Raw genomic sequence first — 22,027 nt, forward strand, 5'->3', positions numbered from 1 at the left:
TCCATTGAGAGGTGGGATCTATATCCCCTACTTCTTTTGAATCTGGGCAGGCTTCTGAGTACTTTGACCAATGGAATATGACAGAAGTAATTACATGCAACTTCGGAAACTAGAAAAAACCATGCAGCTTGTCCCAGGATTTCTTTAGACACCCACTCTGGGGAAAGCCACCCAACATGTAAGAAATCTATCCTTAAAATGCTGGAGGGACGGCTGGGTGGCTCAGTTGGTTAAGTGTCTACCTTCAGCTCAAGTCAGGATCCCAGGGTCCTGGGATCGGTCAGCATCCAGCTCTTGGCTCAGCAACTGGCTCAGTGGGGAGCCTGCTTCTCCCTCTGCCTGCTGCTCCCTCTGCGTGTGCACTCTCTCCCTCTCTCTCTCTAACAAATTAAATAAATAAATAAATAAATAAATAAATAAATAAAGTGCTGGAGAGACCACATATGTGAACACTACAGAACGACAGCCATATCAACTGCCAGCAATGTGAGTAAGTCATCTTGGCTGTGTAGTCCAGATAATTTCAGCCCCAGTAGCAACTAATATCTGACTGCAACTGTACGAAAAACCCCAAGTCACAAATGCCCAGCCAAATCTTTCCTGAATCCCTGAAAAAAGGTTTACAAGTACAATACAAATTATTTGGACATCAGCATAAAATATGTAAATTTGATAATTAAATTTAAATATTTTCCTAAATAATTTCTTTTTTTTCCTTCTATCTCTTTTTTCCTTTTGGCACTAGTCCTTTTTGGTACTGACCATAACTTCTTTTTCCACTGCAGGATGCCCTTTCCCCACGAGATATGCCTCAATCTTTTTTTTCTTTTTTAGATTTTATTTATTTATTTATTTATTTGAGAGAGAGAGAGAGAGAGAGATAGCAAGAGAACATAAGCCAGGAGGAGAGGGAGAAGCAGGCTCCCCACTGTGCAGGGAGCCCGATGTGGGGCTCTATCCCAGGACCCTGGGATCATGACCTGAGCCCGAAGGCAGATGCTTAACCAACTGAGCCACCCAGGTACCCCAATACGCTTCAATCTTAATATTCCTTCAAAATTCAGCTCCAGACAGTTCCTTTAGGAAAATTTCATCAATAACCACATTGGATAGTAACTTACCCATTACCTGAAATTTCCCCCTTTAATTAATTTATATAACACTATCTTTTTAAAAATTTATCTTTTATTTATTTGTATAACACATAAAATTTATTCTCTAATTATTTAGTGTATATTTCATCTTCTAAATTCTTTGAGAACTGAAGGTGTCTTCTGTTTCTATGTTCAATTCACAAGTGCCGAAACAATGTAAAGAAGTGCAAATCTTAATAAAAAGAATAGGGTCACTAGAGGGCACCCTTCACCAAAAAGTATAAATCCAAATATTTTCTTTTACTACTGCATCAAAACATGGTGTGAATCTCATACTCAACCAAATTAACAAAAACTATAAAATCAAATAATGTTTCCTCTTTTTTGAAGCTGCTTTATCCTGATACCTATTACTTTAATATAACAGTTAAAAGTAGAAAAGAACCATAAACACCATAAACATTTTCTGACAATTCCAGGCTCATAATTTTTGGAAGACCTAGAAAAGCTACCATCATATAAGTAGATCCTGAAGTAAAAACAAGAACTTTACTAAACTGCACAATATATTAAAAATGAAAGTCACATATAGATGTATTTAATTTGAACTTCGGAAGAAAGCATTCAAAACTATACATTTTAAAAATAAATATATATTAATAAACAATTTAATTTTTATAATGTTTTTCAAAAGACAAAATATTTTAACAAATAAGTATAATTCACAAATAGTATGGAGGAAAACAAACATGGTTACCCTGATATAAGGCTGATCTCAATCCCCACTATTGATCCTGACCACAGTCCACTGCTGTTGGTCATTTCACAGCTTTGCAGAGACAAGAGTAAGATGAGAAGAACAATTCCGTGTCCACTCAAAAGCAGAATGTAATTAACAAAAATAAATAAATAAAAATAAGCTTTTACTTTTGTATTAGTACTTTGCAATCCACAGAGCAATTTTACATAGTACATCATTGCATTTGATCCCAAGAACCCTTGGGAAATAGGGCAACTGGTTTTATCTCTATCTCACAGACAAAGGAAATGAAGGTCTGAGAAGTTAAAGATTTGCTCAACACAATGTTCCTACTAAAAAGGCCAGAGTGGAGTGCCTCAGTGGCTCAGTCAGTTGAGTGGCCTGAGTGGCTCAGCTCTTGGTTTCAGCTTAGATCATGATTTCCAGGTCCTGGAATCAATATGTGTGATGGGCTCCATGCCCAGCGGGAAGTCTGCTTAAAAATTCTGTCTTTCCCTTTCCCTCTGTCCCTCCCCCAGCGTGTGTTCTCTCTCTCTCTCATAAATAAATAAATCTTTAAAAAGGCCAGAGGCAGGTATACAATCCAAGTCTCAGACCCATAAGGAGTGTTGGAAAATACTGCACAAGAAAAGGTAAAAGCAGCTCACTGCACAAAAATCACCATTCTGTTGCTGAAATTATTTACCTTAAATATGTCAGTAATAGTGTCATTGCTCATGTCTAGAGTATCTTTGCTATTACTATGGCAATGCCTCTATTAATGAAGTCTGAAAATTAAGCTCCTTTATAATAAAGTTGGCAACACCTAGACATCAACAATATATACACACACTCTCACAAGCCACACAAAGAACAGTTGTCTGCCTTCACATTCAGACATGACAAAAACAGAAAACAAAATAACAAACACACCATTGCACACAGATTCTATTAGGCCTGATCTACCAAACTAAAAAGAACCAGCCCTTCTTGTAAGACAGGCCTAAAAGCAAATTTGACTTACATGCTTTTTACCACAGGAATGAATGAAAAGATAGGAATGAAAAGGGAGGGTAGGGAATGATGGTGGTGTTTTGGTTTTTTCATCATTTAGAATTGGAAAAAGAATATGGAGAAGATAAAAGGTTAGGGATTTTTCCTGCATCAAGCAGCCCCCAACTCCTGGAAAGAATAAACTGGAGACTGACCTTACTAAAGTTACCAGAGTCCTGTATCTGAGAGCTGCAGAAGAATAAGGAACCTACATCACTTTATTGTGAGTTAATTTTAATATCTGAGCCTCCTCTGACCAAGGACAAGTTTAAAATACAGGACATTCCCTCCCTGAGTATAGTCTTAGTCACATTCCTTACCATTCCCAATCTTAATGTAAACCTTGCCATGTTTTGGTTTCTTTAGTTAAAATTTAATAATGTTTTTACACTGTAGCTTTCATTATCTGATCGTCTAAATTAGAAGGCAAAACATAATGATTAAGAGTACAGGCTCAGAGGCCAAAGGGTCTATGTTCACATCTAGCTGCACCACTTACTATGTGCCTAAGGCAATGACCTAATCTATCTCTACCTCAATTCCTTCATCTGCAGAATAGGTATATAATAATGGTACCTCATTTGCTTCTTGTGAAGATTAAATAATACATTTAAGTGTTTAAAAGAGAGGCACACAGTAAATGTTTAATAGATTTTTATCAGCTATTATTATCTACATGATTACTTTTACTTTGGGAACAAAGATCTTAGGAAATTATTTTAGAGTTAATATCACTGCTTATAGAATTTGACAAAAATAAGAACTAAAGGGACAACAATAAGAAAATAATCAAACAGGATGAAAATTTATACAAGGCAATTTTAACTTCATTTAACAAATACTTAATACTCAAAATTTAACTTGTTGAATGGCATAGATTCGTTCAATATTCAACAAATAAATAATATTTGTCATTTCAAATATAAGAATATACTAGAATTAATGTCAATTATGATTTTCCTTCAGTAGTAGGAAACAACTGTTTTTTTAAACCTCTCCATTCTTCTATATTTTTCAAGCTTTCTATAAAACAAAAGGCTTTTGTTTTTCATTTATTCGGTTCATAAAGTATTTATTGAGAGTCTGCTGTACCCAAGACATTACGCTATGTAACATGGTCAGAACTAATCAGATATGTATAACAATCATAGGCCTCAGGGACAATTTCATTAGGCCTGTATTTAAGACATGTATTTAAGACATACATATTAAAACATACATTCACACACAACTAAATAACACTGTATAGCATTTTAAAAATCCATGGTATAAGAACTCAGACACAAGAAAAAAATTACATATATATATATCCACCTAGAATACTATGTTCTAAGATGCAAAGATTTCATGGAGGAAATGAGACCTAAGGTGAGAATTCAATGATAGGTAATATTTGAGTAGTTGGAGAAATAAGGAGAGGGGAATCAATCATGGGTAAACACAGGCAGAAAAGGATATGGCACTGTGAAAAAGGCAAACAGTTTAACTGACATGAAGGACGTACAAAGTAGTGGGAACTCTATTATAACTCTTAGTTATATTTTATTTAATCTTTATTTGGACAGTGGCCTGGGAGTGGCAAGATCCTCCTCTGTGATTTTGATCAAAGATGGATCCTCTCCCCAGAAAAGTTCACAAACACAACTGTAATATACACTTTCTCTCTGAGAACTGCTGACCATCTACAAAGTTGGAAAAGCAATACAGTCTTTTCCACTCATAGTACATTGCCCAGAGGTGTACAAACTTATCCAAACTGGTTCGATCAAATATACTCGTTCAGGAATTTTGAACTGGAATTCAGAGACAGTCAGCCACATGTGCCAGATTGACATATGGAAGCTGTAGGTGGTCATCCTCCACTAAGTACAGAGAGAAGCAGAGAAAGCTACACTTCAAAGGAAAATGAAGACAGAAAAAGAAACACAATCTTCTACCTCTTTATTTCAATCTTTTAAAAAGCATGATTGCCTTTAGAATTTTGTGAGACCCAGTAAGCTTCCACTATTTTTTTTTTTCATATTTCCTTAAGCTAACTCAATTTGGTTTGGTACCTACAACTAAAAAAAAATCCCTAAGACACTTATCCATGCACACACCCACACATACATATACATTTCTTAAAATTGTAAGGGGTTTACAAACCCCCTCATCTGACCAATAAATACACTAGAGTACATCTTCCCAACTGAATAAGTTTACAGGCATACCACAATGACCATCTCTCAATTTTTCTGTTTGTGCCATGACATAAAAAATGTGGGAAGTATTATCACAAGATAATCCATAAATAAGAGTCTAAAGATAGTTTAATTTAATACACTCCTGAGGAAAAGAACATGTCAACCAGGGGTGGAGGGAGGAGGAAGAGAAGAAGGAAAAGGAGGAGAAACAGAAACAGAAGCAGAAGCAGCAACAGCAGCAGCAGCCGCCGTCTAGCTTTTACACCATACTTTTTATTTTTTCCAAAACATCCACAACATTGTACAGCTAAGTAAAGAATTCAGGATATGCTAAGTATCTTAAAATACACTGCTGGGGGGAGGGGTGCCTGGATGGCTCAGTCAGTTAAGCAACCCACTCCTGGTTTAGGTTTAGGTCATGATCTCGCCATCATGAGATCAAGCCCCACGTCGGACTCTGCACTCAGCGCAGAGTCTGCCTCAGATTCTCTCTCCCTCTCCTTCCCACAACTCACACTATCTCTCTAACAAATAAATAAAATCTTAAAAAAAAAAAACACTCTTAGGTAGCTAAACCAAGTAGGTATCCTGAATATCGAGAGTGAGTTTCTAGCAACTCCAGAAGGAAAAAAAGTATATAAACCCAGAATCCAATTTCTTTCATCACAGAATAGTGAAAAAGATTTATTTAAAAATGTTCACCTTCTGTGTTATCTCCCATGAAATATTTCAGCTAGTCTGCCACATGTACTCTTAGCATGCTTTACAAAATAATGCCCAGGTGCTTCCTCTAATTCAATTGAAGACATTCTGTCAAACAATTTTTTAAATGACAGAGTCATTTAAAAGTCATAAAAAAAAGGATACAATCATATCTTAAAAGGCCATACAACCTGTCAAAGCATCAGGCTTTGCAAAGGCAAAAAATACAGGGTGATATTCCTGTATTTTTTATGTTGAATTTTACTTGCCTTGTCTTCCTCTATATGCAATTTCTGTGACTTGTTCTCACTAACAGTATCCTGTTCCCATGCATAGGAAAGAGCCTAGTAGAGTTCATTGGTTAGCATTACTTCCTATAACTAGGGTTGACATTCTAGAACACTGGCATTAACACTTACCGCTAATTCTGGGTAACAACAAAGTACAATGATAATCGCTAATGGACATCCTCCATAGTGAAACGTGAATTGATAATCAGCTAACACAGATTTGCAATAGACTTCCTCCTTCCTGTTTTTACACTCCTGACCAGAGATGTCTCTTCCTGTTGACTTCTGTGCTACTTGGTAAAATGCAAAAGATGAGAAATTGAAACATCCAACACATACAAAATTGTATTTGTCCTCTAGAATAACAAATTGAATTGCTAAATAAATTTTAATTGAAAATCCTTGAAGCAGATTAAAGAATGCAGATGTAGACTGCTTCCTTAGACTTTGGAAAATCAAACAAAAAATGTGAAGCTCTCTAGAGCAGATCTAATGTGCAGTTTGCCTAATAGCTTAAGAGATGATCTATATACTAGAGGGTACTATGCTAAGTGAAATAAGTCAGAGAAAGAAAAATACCACATGATTTCAATTACATGTGGAATCTAAAAAAACAAATAAATAAACGAACAAAAAGCAGAATCAGATCTATACTTACACAGAATAAACTAATGATGCCAGAGGGGAAGGGGGGAAGGAGGAGAAGCAAAATAGATGAAGAAGAGCGGGAAATACAGCTTCCAGTTATGGAATGAATGAGTCTCGGGAATGAAAGGTACAACATCGGGAATACAGTGAATCCAATGGTACTGTATAGTATTGTATGGTGAAAGATGGTAGCTGTAAGCATTGGCATAAAGTATAGAAATGTTGAATGGAAATGTACACATTAAACTAACGTAAGATTATGTGTCAACTATACTCAAAAGAATGAAAATAAATTAACATTCTAAAAATTTTTAAAAAGGTAGAGTCACCAGGAAATCCCTGAAAAACATGAGCAATGAGGTAAAGCTAGCCCTACCAAATATAACAATAAAGCCTCTATAATTAAAAGCATGGTATAGCACATGAATAGACATATGGACAATGAACAGAATAAAGAAACAAAAGACCCACCACATATGAAAATTCCATAAATGATAATAGCAGCACCTCAAATCAATGTGAAAAAAATATGCTTTTTAAACAAGAGGTTTTAGGATAGTTGGACTGCCATATAAAAAAAAGATAAAACCAGGACACCTGGCTAACTCAGTCGGAAAAGCATGATCTCAGGGTTGTGAGTTTGAGCCCCATGTTGGGTGTAGAGATTACATAAATAACAAACAAACTTAAAAAAGAAGCTAAAACCTGGAGCCATTCATTACACCATACCCAAAGACAATTCAAAAAAGAACAGAAATGTTAAAGTAAAAAATAAAACCATACATGTATCAAAAGAAAACATGAGTGGATTCCTCTATAACCTGGTACTATGGAAAACTTTCATATGCCTCAAATTCAGAAGAAAAAGATTGATAAATTTCATCTTCATAAAAATAAAAAACTTTTGGGGTGCCTGGGTGGCTCAGTTGGTTAGGCGACTGCCTTCTGCTCAGGTCATGATCCTGGAGTTCTGGGATCAGGTCCCGTGTGGGGCTCCCTGCTCAACGGGGAGTCTGTTTCTCCCTCTGACCCTTCCCCCCTCATGCTCTCTCTTTTTCTCTCCCTCTCAAATAAATGAATAAAATCTAAAAAAATAAAAATTAAAAAAAAAAAAACTTTGCATGGAAAAAAAAAGCGTAAGCATAGTAAGAGACAAAATGAAAAAAAAAAGTTTTCAACTAATGGCAAAAAAATTGTGAAAGATTTTGAAGTGGATGAAAATGATTACTCTAACACATACTTGTAGATGATCTGTGCCTTTCAGTGTCTGGCCTATTTTAAATCTCTACAAATTGTAGAAAACTGAGAATAAAGCAAATTATTCTTGTCCAGAGAAATGCAAGACATTTTGGTCTGTGGAATGCAATAGATTACTGCCCTGCAGATAGTGACCAGCTGTGTCTCTAGTTATAAATCTATTTCAGCATTCCCAAATGCCTATGTTGGTTTTTTGCCATTGTCTTTCAAACACTGTAACAGCTCATTAGTTCCCTCATTAATTAACAAATTAAATAAAACCTTTGGCATCCATTAATTTTATATCTGTATAAAGGCCACGATTTTATCTTTTTTGAAAACTACCTTTTAATGGTTTTGGAGGTTCCACCAAAATGCCCAGTGGATTTGCCTGGCACAGACAAGAAACTGCATTGCCAGAGAATTGTACCTCACGGCTGCCTAAGCTTAGGTACCTCTTTTCTTAGATCCCAGAAGTAAAACCCAAGTGGCAATATACATTTAACTTTGCCGACTCTTGCTTTTCTGGTCGTCGTTGTGTTTCCTCTCTATAAATTGTACCTTTGGTTTGGTTTTTAATTACTGCATGGCCAATAAATTATTACTCCTAAGTGGTAACAATGACTGAGAATTTGGTTTTATGGCTTGACCACTTATTTGGTGATCCCTCTACATGGATGACAGAGATCTCTTGGGTAAAAGATAAAAGACACTCTGGCTTGGTAATCTTTTTTGTCTATTTGTCTATTTTGAGCTCACATCAGTTAAGAATTTCATGCCCACTAAGAACAAGTTTTTGGTATCTGGACCAGTGACATTTGTTTGTTTGTTTGTTTGTTTGTTTCATCTCTACAATTCACGTCTCTTGACCTGGGGGGAAATCATAGAAACAAAGCTATAACGCTTTATATGTGCAGTTCAGAAAGGCTTTTACCTCTCATTGGTTAAAGGAACTCTGTTCTGACTGGCTCACCAGTAAAAAAACTAATAATAATAAGTACTTGTATAAATAGAATATTTGTCAAATTCCCAGAAAACAAGTAAATTAAACTTCTAAAAGTTTAAATGTGCTAGACTTTAAAAAAAAACTATTCTTACAGGAATTAACTCAGAAACATTTTTAATTTTTTAAATTTTATTTTTCTTAAGTAGGCTCCATGCCCAAAGTGGGACTTGAACTCACAACCCTGAGATCAAGAGTCTCATACTTTACTGACTGAGCCAGCCAGGAGCCCCTTGGAAACATTTTAAAAGTACAAGTTCACATAATTAAAGTACAACTTTGGCAAACAAGCCTAGTTTGATAACTTTGCTTTTATGAAAAAAAGCTATTTATTTTCTCTGACTAGCCATTTAATTCTACTTGGTTTTGTTTCTCCTAAACACATATTTACTTTTCAGATAAGCTAACATTAGCCTATATAAATATTTCAGATGATTAAAATATAAATTTGTGCTCAACTAAGTTGAATCATTATTCTGACAAACTTTTTTTTTTTTTTTAAGATTTTATTTATGTGAGAGAGAGCACAAGCGGGGATGGGGGCAAAGGACAGAGGGAGAGGGAAAAGCACACTCCCCACTAAGCAGGAAGCCCAATGCGAGGCTCGATCGCAGGACCCCAGGACCATGACCTGAGCCGAAGGCAGATGCCCAACCAACCGAGCCACCCAGATGCCCCTCTGGCAAACTTTTTATTACAACATGTATTGACACTGATTTCCAAGATCTTTAGGCAGCTTAAAACTTCAATACTAAATTAAGAGATAATCACTGGTTATCTAGTTAATTTTTAAAAATAGTAGAATTTTACAAGACTGATTACTAAGCATAATTAACTCTATAAACTGTTGCTTATTTTTATATGCTGTAAAGAAGCTACATTTTGGGGACATGTTAATGAAAATGTTCATTTTTGCCACTTTAAGAAGGTATAAAGGGGGGCACGCAGGTGGCTCAGTCAGTTGAGCATCTGACTCTTGATTTTGGCTCAGGTTGTGATCTCGGGGTCGTGGGTTCAAGCTCCGCATTGGGCTCTGCGCTCAGTGCAGAACCTGCTTGCCCCTCTTCCTCTGCTCCTCCCCACCCCCGCTTTCTCTCTCTCAAATAAATAAACACATAAAACCTTACCAGAAAAAAGTATAAAAGGGGCATCAGTGTCTGCAGAGAGGTGTGTGCTCATGAGCTTTGCTAGCCTGATAAAATGCTTGTTGTATACAACAGTTCACAATGTTCCACCTCTTCCACCTCAGTGCTTTAATGTGAAATTTAAATTAAATATAGTTACTTTGGTTAAAAGTTTAAATCATTATCAGAGGTTGAAATTACACTAAGACCAATAGTGACAGAGAAATACAACTATGTACAGGCTTTTATTTTTCAGGGAAAAAGTGGTTTTGTCCTACAGCAGTTCTCCCATTTTTTGGTCTCTTTACACTCTCAAAATTTATTAAGAACTCCAAAAAGGTTTTATTTATGTGGATCATAACTATCAATATTTACATTAGAAATAAAAACAGAATTTTTAAAAAAATCTATTGATTGATTTGAAAAGACCAATGATGAACACATTATATGTTAATGTAAATAAACTCAGCGTTATTTGAAAATGGTTTTGTTTTTTTTAAGTTAGCTCTGTGCCCAGTGTGGGGCTTTACCTTATGATCCCAAGATCAAGAGTTGCACACTCCACCAACTAAGCCAACCAGCACCCCTGAAAATGATTTTGACGTGACAGATCCCCAAAAAAGAATCAATGCTCTATAGTAAACTGTTTCAGAACATGAAAGAATATAAAGAACAGCAAAACATGGAAAATGAATTGTATTTGCCTTAGTTTACAATATCTGATTCTAATAATAAGCTATAAAATGTATTTAAAATTTAGCAACATTTGCTCAATTTTGTTGGGCTTGCTTCCTTGGTTTACTGGTTAATGACTTGCTATAAAATGAAAGGTTATTCTTTACCTTCTGTGTAATCTACCTAGATAGCAGCAGAGGGTCCCTTTTGCCAGAATAATTTTCTATGCTTCACATGGACTTTATTATATTCTTAATTATTTAATAAACAAACAAAAATGTTTCCTCTCAGTTATGAAAGAACTAAGGTTCTTTACAATAAGTTATCTATGTTTATTTTTTAAATACTTCAATTTTTAAATTAAATCAGTACCCAAGTATTGCTTCTCAGGTAACATCTGGTAACTGCTTTGGTTTGTCTTCTAAAATTTAAGGCCTAAATAGAGAAAAAAATAAAATAAAACTTTCAAGATATATTTTACACCTAAAACTGTCTTTGAGACTTCCCAGAGCAACTCCGCTGTTGTTTATTCTTTCAATTTATAAAGAGAGAAATGCTAGAAATAATTAGGTTTGTTTCTTGTGCTATTGTAGTAAAACTTGCACTGGAAGAGTTGTCAAATTCGAAGAGAGGTTCAGCCTTCCTATGTTAAATACATATAGGTAAAAAGTGTCATAATACAAACATTTCTGAAATTGTACTCTTTATGGGAAGTCCCTAAAGATTTGTCAATTTGTTGGGATGCCTGGATGGCTCAGCTGGTTAAGCAGGTGCCTTCGGCTCAGGTCATGATCCCAGGGTCCTGGGACCGAGCCCCACCTTGGGCTCCCTGCTCAGCAGGAAGCCTGCTTCTCCCTCTGCCTGCCATTCCCCTACTTCTGTGTGCGTGCTCGTGCTCTCTTGCTCTGACAAATAAATAAAATCTTAAAAAAAAAAGTCAATTTGCTAGCTGTTATTATGTTTCCACTAGCCAAAATGTTTAAAGTAGTAATGCACTGTACCTGAGAGAAAATTTTACCATTCTGATATTAGTTACAGTAATAAATTAAACATAACAATTAAACCTCTATCACGGGATAGTTTTTGTTTTACTCTGATGCTTGCCTAAAAAGCTCTGCTAAAAGCTGTAAGTCAGAGTTCATGTTTTCAACAGTGCAAGACAGTATCAGAGCCTCATGGCACTTCAAACTATTGACTTTCATAAAATAGACTTTTTAAAAAATTAAACAGAATAACCATATGACCCAGAAATTCCATTCTTAGATATATAGCAAAAAAATATTGAAACCAATATTCAAACAAAAACTTGGACATGAATGTTCACAGCATATTCATAACATCCCAAAGGTAGAAATAACCCAAATGTTCAACTGATGAATGTATAAACAAAATGTGGAATATCCATACCATGGAATATTATTCAGCCTTAAAAAAGAAAGAAGTATTAATACATGCTACAACACTGATGAATCCCAAAAACATTATGCTAAAGTGAAAGAAGCCAGACACAAAAAGTCACATATTACATGCTTCTATTTAAAGGAAATATCCAAAGTAAATCCACACAGACAAAAGGCAAAATAGTGGTTGCCAGGGACTAGAAGAGGAGCGAGGAATGAATGCTTAATAGGTACAGGGTTCTTTCTGCAATAAAGAAAGTTTTGGAATTAGGTAGAGATTATACAACTTTGTGAATGTACTAAATATCAGTGAATTATACCTTTAAAAATGACTTATTTTGTTTTGTGAATTTTACCACTATTAAAAGCAACAAGAAGCTTCCAGAGCTCACAAAGCTGCTTCCTAGTGAAACAACCATAATTAGTAAAAATTATTTAAAACAAACCAGAAAAAAAAAATCTGAAGTTTCTGGAATTTGTCCTAAGAGCATACAGCAAATGAAGAAACATTTATTCAACAAAATCTACTAAATATTTGAAAAGAACACTAAGAGTTTGTGGCCCTTAAACCATGGCCCACATCCTTCCTCCCAAACCCCCGGCTCAGCATGACAGAAGCTCCACCCTGGGTGGGTATGGCTAAGAAGGTAGGGCTTCCTCTCTTCCCAGGTTTCATTCCAGGATCAAAAAATGGACATGCATCCAGCATTTCCCATCCTTCTTCCCACCAGGTTTGTGTTCCAGGTGAGTGTAGCCAAGAGGCTAGAGGCTCCCTTCTTCTACCCAGTCCCCCTTCCTCCACTTAGGCCCATGAAAGAGTCATAGAACAGAGACTCTACCACAGATGAAACAACCAGGAATACTAGGATCCTGACTGCCTCACCTCAACTCACTCACAGGACAGAAGCCACTGTGAGTGGCAATCTGAGCAGAAAAGAATTTACTACCCTACCAGAGTCATGATCTTAAAACAAAGATGTCTAAGGGTGCCTGGGTGGCTCAGTCCATTAAGTGTCCAACTTCGGCTCAGGTCATGATCTCAGGGTCCTGGGATCAAGGCCCGCATTGAGCTCCCTACCCACAGGGAACCTGCTTCTCCCTCTCCTCCCTGCTTATGTTCTCTCTCGTGCTCTCTCTCTCAAATAAATAAATAAAATCTTAAAAAAAAAAAAAAAAAAAAAAAAACAGAACAAGGATGTCTAAGAGAAGCAAGCCACTGTTCCTACCCCCAACTTTGGAGAAGTGGCTCATAGATTATACCCACAGAGAGATGCAGGAGATAAGTACAGAGAGCTCTCCCCAAAGTAAGTGACTTAATTTAGAACAGAGTGTGGGGAAGTTCAAACACAAGCCACTCTTAAAAACAATGGAGATTTTCGTGGTATACTTTTCAAAGGAGGCTGGTAGCTCATGACAGCAACAAGCTAAATCATCGGTCACCTAGTTTACCAAAGAGAACCATGGAAAGAAAAGGTGGAGAGCCCTCCTGCCATCAGAACATATCTCAGAGATTGGCCTGAAAAACCACCACTGCACTCAAACACATATTTGTACACCATGTTCATAGCAGCATTGTTCACAACAACCAAAAGATGGAAGCAATACTACTGTCCATTGATTAATGACAAACAAAAAATAATGTATACATGCAATAGAGTATTAGCCAGCCTTAAAAAGGAAGGAAATTCTGACACATACTATGCCATGGATGAACCCTGAGGGCATTATGCTAAGTGAAATAAGCCAGCCACAAAAAAGACAAATACTGTATGATTCCACATATATGAGGTACCTAGAGTACTGAAATTCACAGAGACAGAAAGTAGAATAGTAGCTGCCAGTGACTGGTGGGAAAAGGGAATAGGTAGTGTTTAATGAACACAGTTTCACCTGTGGAAAATGCAAACATTCTGAAACCAATGCTGGTGATGCCTGCAGAACAATTATGAGTGTACTTAATGACACAGAATTGTACAAGTTGTTAAAAAGGGAAATTTTATACTATGTACATTTTATCATAATTTTGAAAAACAAAACACAAAAATCAAGGTTAGGAAAATTAGGCAATTTCATCCATTAGAAAAATCATTGAGCCAGGAATAAATGTGAAATAAAGAGATAAATGAAAAAGTTGTATCATTTATTCCTTCAACATTTATTGAGTACAATCCGCTTGGATGTGTTCTAGCTGCTGGAAAGTGCAGTAAATCCCTGTTACCTGTGGTGCATTCATCTCTGAGCTGCTAAGGACTCAAAGCTGCACCCTCCTCTGGAGACCTGCAAGTGGGAGGCACTCCATCCAGTGATGCCTGGAAAGTCATGCCACCCAACACACACTTTGGGGGCAACCTGCAGCCACTGACAGATTTTTGGAGATGAAGTAAAAGTGCAGCCCCCCGTGACTCAAAGTGAAACAAACTCTAATGTCACTCAAGCTCCAGAGCTCCCCCTGGAATCAGGCTGAGGCTGAATCAGTATCAAGAGTCGCTACAATATATTATCTAAACTTTCTAGTTTTCAAGAACAGCAACAGTAACAAATTATGAGATAAACAAAGAAATAGAAGACTGTGACCCGTACAAAGAAAAAGAAAAAAAAAAGAAACAAAGGAATGATGACACTGTCTAATAAAAGAAAATACTGATAAAAAAAAATTATTTTTATGGAAATTCTGGAATTGAAAAGTCAATAACAGAAATGAAAAGGGCATTAGAGGATTTCAACATTAGATGTGAACTGGCAAAAGAAAGACTCTTGAAGACAGACTAATAGAGATTATACAATCCAAAGAACAGAGAGGAAAAAGAATGAAGAAAATGAACAGCACTTCAGAGAAATGTGGACACCATTTCTCATACACATGATGGGGGCACCACAGTAATATTTTATGATGGTGAAAATGTCAAAAAATATCTGAAGAATATTTGAAGAAATAATGATTAAAATTCCCACTCGGATCAAAAACATTAATCTGGACATCTAAAATAACCAACGAACTCCAAGAAGTATAAACACAAACAGACCCATACCCAGGCACATCGTAGTAAAAGTAATGAAAGACAAAGAGAACACCTTGAAAGTAGCAAGAGCAAAAACACTTATCACACACAAGGTTATACCAATAAAGTTAATAGAAACAACAGAGGCCAAAAAAACTGTGGGATGACATCTTCAAAGTGCTAAAAGAAAAAACTGTCAAACAAAAGTCTAATATCCAACAAAACTAACCTTCAAAAGTGAAGGTGATGGGGCTCGGGTGGCTTAGTCAGTTAAGCGTCTGCTCAGGTCATGATGCCGGGGTCCTGGGATTGAGTCCTGCATCAGGCTACCTGCCCGTGCTTCTCCTTCTCCCTCTGCCCCTCTCCCCAGCTTGTGCTCCCTCACTCTCAAATAAATAAATAAAATCTTGAAAAAAAAAAAAACCTCGAAAGTGAAAGTGAATTAAAGACATTCTCAAATAAACAAAAACTGAGAGAATTAGTTAGCAGCAAACCAGCCTTACAAGAAAAACTAATGGAGGGGCACCTGGGTTGCTCAGTTGGTTAAGCTTCTGCCTTCAGCTCAGGTCATGATCTCAGCGTCCTGGTATCAAGCCCTGCATTGTCAGGCTCCCTGCTCAGTGGGAAGTCTGCTTCTTACTCTCCCTCTAGCCCTCCCCACCACTTGTTCTCTCTTTCTCTCTCTCTTAAATAAACAAAACCCTTAAAAGAAAAAAAAAAAAAAAAGAAAAACTAATGTAAGTTCTTCACAATCAAAAGAGCGAGCCCAGATGGCAATATAAACACACACACACACAAAAGAGCACTAGTAAAGACAACTATGTAATTATAAAAGGCAGTATAAATAGCATCTCTCTTAACTGACTTAAAAAGCAATTGCATAAAACAACATGTACATAATTCTATTTGTGGGCCTAACATATAGAAATATAATATATTTGACAATAAGAGCACAAAAGCGATGTAGGAGCAAAGCTATATTGGAGTAAGAAAATGACACAAGATGACAACCTAAAACCCAGCAAAAAAAAAGACAATCAAAAAATAACTGAGCTAATGTAACAAACTCTGTATTCTTGTCAGCTTAAAAGAAAACATAAAGTTATATAAATAACAATTACAACATGTATTGTTGGGTTTGTAACATAGATATAAGACCTATAACAATAATATCACAAAAAAGGGAAAGAGGGGTGCCTGGGTGGCTCAGTCAGTTAAGCATCTGACTCTTGATTTCAGCTCAGGTCAGATCTCAGGGCCATGAGGTCCAGCCCCATGTCTGGACTCCATGCTGGGCATGGAGCCTGCTTAAGATTCTCTCTCTCCCTTTCCTTCTGCCCCTCCCCCTGCTACACTTGCAGGAGTACACCTGCCCATGGTGTACTTAAAAAAAAAATGGTAAGAGAAAATAGAGGTATATAGTAGTAACGTTTCTGTATTTCACTGGACTTAAGTTAGAATAAATCTGAAGTCGATTCTGAGAACCACCAAAAAGAAATAATTTTAAAAGATACTGAAAAAAATCATTAAATTAAAATGTTATACTGGAAAATACTTAATAAAAAAGAGTACTACAAAGGGAACACAGGAGCAAAAAAGAAATGTGTCAGAGAGAAAACAAAAAGTAAAATGGCAGTAAAATAAATCCAACTATATAAATAACAATATTAATTCCATAAGGAGATTAAAGAATTGAACCAAAACGCAGACTGTTGGGGCAACTGGGTGGCTCAGTCGGTTAAGTGTCTGACTCTTGGTTTTGGCTCAGGTCGTGATCTCATGGGTCATGAGATTGAACCCCACATCAGGCTCCACACTCAGCAGGGAGTCTGCGTGAAGATTCTATCCCTCTGCCCCTTCCCCCACTCTCCCATTTGCTCTCTCTAAAATAAATAAATCTTTAAAAAATTAAGAAAGGCTGGTGTGCCTGGGTGGCTCAGTCAGTCAAGCGTCTACCTTCAGCTCAGATCATGATCTCAGGATTCTGGGATTGGGCCCTGAGTTGGACTCCCTGATCAGCAGGGAGTCTGCTTCTCACTCTCCCTCTGCCCCCCACTTGTGATTTCTCTCTCTCTCTCAAATAAATAAATAAAATCTTAAAAAAAGAAAAAAGCAGACTGTCAAACTGGACAACAAACAAGAGCCAACAATATGCTATCTGTAGGAGGCAATCTTTAGATTCAAATATAAAAACAGGCTGAAAGTAAAAGGACAGAAAAAGACATATCATGCAAAAAGCAACCATAAAAATGCTAGAGTGGCTATACTAATATCAGACAAAACAGATCTTAAAACAAGTCTACAGATAAAGAAGAATATTTTACAATGGTAAAATATCTATCAACCAGGAATATATAACAAGTATACACATAGAGAGCATACTGACAACAAGGCCCAAAATAACATGAAGCAAAAACTATCCATTATATTTAATAATGGATAGAAGGAAACAGAACATCAAAAAGGAAGACTTGAACAACTATAAGCTAAAGAGACCTAACAGACATCTATAGAATTATTCCACCCAACAGCAGGGTACACTCTTCTTAAGTGCACATGGAGCATTCTCCAGGATAGAGCATAGTTAAGCCATAAAACAAGCCTCAATAAAGTTAAAAGAACTGAAATTATATAGATTATGATCTCTGACCACAATGTAATGAAATTAGAAATAACAGGACACTTAAGAATTTCACGAAATTAACACATTTCCAAATAACCAATGAGTCAAAGAAAAAATCACAAAAGAAACTATTTTTTTTCAAGGATTTTATTTATTTACTTGAGAGAGGGAGTATAAGCAGGGGAGAAGGGCAGAGGGAGAAGCAGACTCCCCACTGAGCAGGGAGCCCGACATGGGGCTCAATCCCAGGGCCCCAGGACTGTGACCTGAGTCACCCAGGCATCCCATAAAAGAAATTTTTAAAATACTTTAGGAGGAAGTCAAAGAAGGGCTTAGCGAGAAATTTATAGTTGCAAAAGCCTGTATTTAAAAATGACAAAGATCTCAAATCGAGAGCCTAAGTTTCCATCATAGGGCAGCAATAAAAAGAAAACCAACACAAAACAAGCAGAAGAAAGGAAATAATAAAGACTAGACACAAATGAAATAATTAGAAAACAACAGACAAAAATCAATAAAACCAAGAGTTACTTGGTTTTTTGAAAAGATCAATGAAACGGACAAATCTTTAGCTAGATTGACCAAGAGAAAAAAGAGAGACTCAAATTACCAAAATCAAGAATGAAAGAGAGGTCATTACTACTGACCTTACAGAAATAAAAAGGGTTATAAGGGAATGCTATGAACAATTGCATGCTAACAATTTTGATAACCTAGAAGAAATGGACAAACTTCTCAAAAGATACAAACTACCAAAACTGACTCAGAAAGACTAGAAAATTGAACAGATTTCTACAAGAGATTGAATCAGTAACAAAAAACCTCTCATCAAAGAAATGCTAGATGACTTCACTGATGGATGCCACCAAATATTTTAAGAATTAACACTAATCCTTCACAAACTCTTCCAAAAAGTGTAAGAGAAGGGATATTCCCTAACTTACTCTATGAGACCAGCATCACTCTAATAACAAAGCCAGATAAAGACATCAAAAAGAAAACTACAGACTTCTATTTCTTATGAATATAGATGCAAAAATGCTCAACAAAATACTAACAAACCAAATCTTACAATGTAGTAAAAGGATTATATACCATGACCAAACAGGATTTATCCCAGGAATACAAGAGAGATTCAACAGTTTAAAAAAAAAAAAAATCAACGTACCACATCACATGACTAAAACAAAGGGGAAAAAAAGCCCACATGGTCATCTCAATAACCAACTCACTCTATGAGGTACTATTATTCACATACCAAAGCCAAAGACATCGCCAGAAAATAATAGACCAATATCTCTTGTGACTACACATGCAAAAATTCTAAACAAAATACTAGCAAATAGAATCCAGCAACATATAAAAAGGATTATACACTATGACCAAGTGGGATTTATCCCCACAAATGCAAGGTTGGTTTATACCTCACAATTAATGCAATATACCACATAAATACAATAAGGCATTAAAAACCACATGATCATCTCAATAGATGCAGAAAAAGCATCTGAAATACTGANNACTCTTTCATAATAAAAACATTGAACTGGGAATAGAAGGGAACTTCTCCAACCTGATAAATGACACTATGAAATTCCCAGAGCAGCACGAGTGCCAGTTGTTCCACCTCACCAATACATAGTATGGTCAGTCTTTTTAATTTTAGACATTCCAAAAGCATGATTCAATGTTGTAGTTTTAGTTTACATTTTTCTAATGACTAATGTTGTTAACCATCTTTTCATGTGTTTATTTGCCCTGTGTGTACCTTCTTTTGTGAAGTCTCTATTTAAATCATTTACCCATTTTTTAATAGGATTGTTTGCTTTCTTACCTAGTCTTAAAGACTTCTTTTATACAATTTGGACACTTTTTTGAGATATGTGATTTTCAGGTATCTTCTACCTGTCTGTGGCTTTTCATTCCCTTAATAGTATCTTTCAAGACCATGTGTTCTCAATGTTGACGTCTAATTTACTTTTTTTTCTTTTATGGATTATGCTTTTGGAATAGTATATTAGTAATCGTTGCCTAACCAAAGTCACAAAGATTTTTTCCTATGGTTTCTAAGAGTTTTAGTTTTCCATTTTATTATCATTTTTTAAAGATTTTATTTATTTGTCAGAGAGAGCAAGCACAAGCAGGGAGAGCTGCAGGCAGAGTAGGCAGAGGGAGAAGCAGGCTCCCAGCTAAGCAAAGAGCCCAATGCAGAACTCAATCCTAGGACCCTGGAATCATGACCTGAGCCAAAGGCAGACGCTCAACTGACTGAGCCACCCAGGCATCCCTAGTTTTGCATTTTATATTTAGGTTTATGATCCACTTTGGGTTACTTTTTAAATATAGAGTATGGATCAAAGTTCATTATTTTGCATATGGATATCCAACTGTTTCACCATTATTTAAAAAGATTATCCTTTTCTAATGAACTGCCTTTATACTTCTGTCAAAAATTAATTGACCATATGTGTGAATCTATTTATGGACTCTCTTATTCAGTTTCACTGATGTATTTGTTAATCTTGATGCTAGTACCACACTGGCTTGGTTACCATAGCTTTAGAAATAAACCTTAAACACAGGTAGTGTAAGTCCTCCAGCTCTGTTCATCTTTTCCCAAGTCAGTTTGACTCTTCTAGGTCCTATACATTTCCATGTGAACTTTTGAATTAGCTTGTCGATTTCTACAAAAAAACTTCTGCTGGGATTCTGACTGAGATTGTCCAAACCTAAAGACCAATTTGGAGAAATTATCTTCTTTGATAGTTTGCATCTTTCAAGGAATTTGTCCATTTCTTCTAAGTTGTCAAATGTATTGGCATGAAATTATTCCTAATACTCCTTTAATGTCTGTAGAATCTGTAGTGATGTTACCTCTCTCATTCTGATACGGTATCAGGAATTGGTAGTTCCTGGTAATTGGCATCTTCTCCCTTTGCTTCTCTTAGAGGTTTACCAATTTTACAAAAGAACCAGGTTTTCATTTCACTGACTTTCTGTTTTTCTATTTTCTATTTTATTGATTTCCACTCCAATCTTTACCAGCTTCTTTCTTTGGCTCTTATGGATTTCATTTGTTCTTCTTTTCCTTGTTTCTAAGTTAGAAGCTGAGGTCATTAATTTGGAACCATTCCTTCCCAGTAGAGAAGGTTAGCATTATAAATCTCTAAGTATTATTTTAGCTGTGCCCCACAAATTCTAACGTGTTTTCATTTTATTCAGTTCAAAAACACTTTCTAATTTCTCTTTTGGTTTCTTCTTTCACCCAAGGGTTATTTAGATGTGCATTATTCAGTGCCCAAATATTTGGGTATTCTCCGGTTTTCTATTACTGACTTCTAAACTAATTCCACTGTGGTCAAAGAACCATATTGTATGCCAGCCCCTGTGAAAAGTGTGTAACATGCTTCTCATTTAATCATCAGGAATAAAAAGTAAATCAGGAAAAGATGAGGCTAAAAAAGTCTTCCACTGAGAAAAAAAAAAAAAGAATAGTAACAACATTGTAAGCCAACAGGCCAACTAAAAGATAATTCGGAAGTAACAAACATTAATCTTTTTTAAAGATTTATTTATTTGAGAGAGAGAGCGTGAGCAGAGGGAAGAGGCAGAGGGAGAGAGAGAAGCAGGCTCCCCGCTGAGCAGGGAGCCTGACGCTGGGCCTGATCCCAGGACCCCAGGACCATGACCTGGGCCAAAGGCAGACGCATAACCAACTGAACCACCCAGGCACCCCACAAAAATTAATCTTAATACCAAAATATTTACAGATAAATTGATGTCCAGGATTTGCTTCAAAATAATGCAGGGTGAGGGAGAATGGATAGGGGAGCAGATCGAATGGCACTGGCTGGGGGTTGAACTGAAGCAAGATAATGGCTTCATGATGGTTCATTTCACTATTCTACTTTTTATCTTCCGATAAAAAGGATTTTTAAAATTTTAATATTAACAGTGAAACGCAGGTAAAAAAACAGTAAAAGCTTAAACACTATTCAAGAGAAAGGTCTGCTAGCAGTGCCTTCTATGTGTGTGTAGAGAGTCAGCTTGTAAATGAGATGACAAGTATGTGTGTGTGTGTGTGTGTGTATATATATATATATATATATATAGGATAAGTATGAGTCACTGGAGTTGGCCAAAGAAAACAGCGTAGGTTTCAACAAAGTGAGGAGGTGACACAATTGCCCAGCAAAAGAGAACAGAATAACACTGTGAACACATATACTCTATTTGTGTCACAAAAGTCTTTCAATAT

General features: G+C 36.2%; 1 protein-coding gene across 3 annotated transcripts in view; it reads right to left on the reverse strand.

The window, feature by feature from the left end:
- EXOC6 (exocyst complex component 6) overlaps nt 1-22,027 on the reverse strand; it is a 228,117-nt gene that overhangs the window by 204,279 nt on the left and 1,811 nt on the right. The window contains exon 1 of one of the 3 annotated variants that reach the window (XM_008696251.2): nt 6,191-6,326. The exons of the other annotated variants lie outside the window; for them this stretch is intronic. The gene's annotated coding sequence lies outside the window, so the exon portion shown is untranslated. Of the gene's footprint in view, nt 1-6,190; nt 6,327-22,027 lie in introns of those variants that run through there. 3 annotated transcript variants of the gene reach the window in all.

Source organism: Ursus maritimus, unplaced genomic scaffold, assembly GCF_017311325.1.
Source record: "Ursus maritimus isolate PB19 unplaced genomic scaffold, ASM1731132v1 scaffold_7, whole genome shotgun sequence".
NCBI classification, from domain to species: domain Eukaryota; kingdom Metazoa; phylum Chordata; class Mammalia; order Carnivora; family Ursidae; genus Ursus; species Ursus maritimus.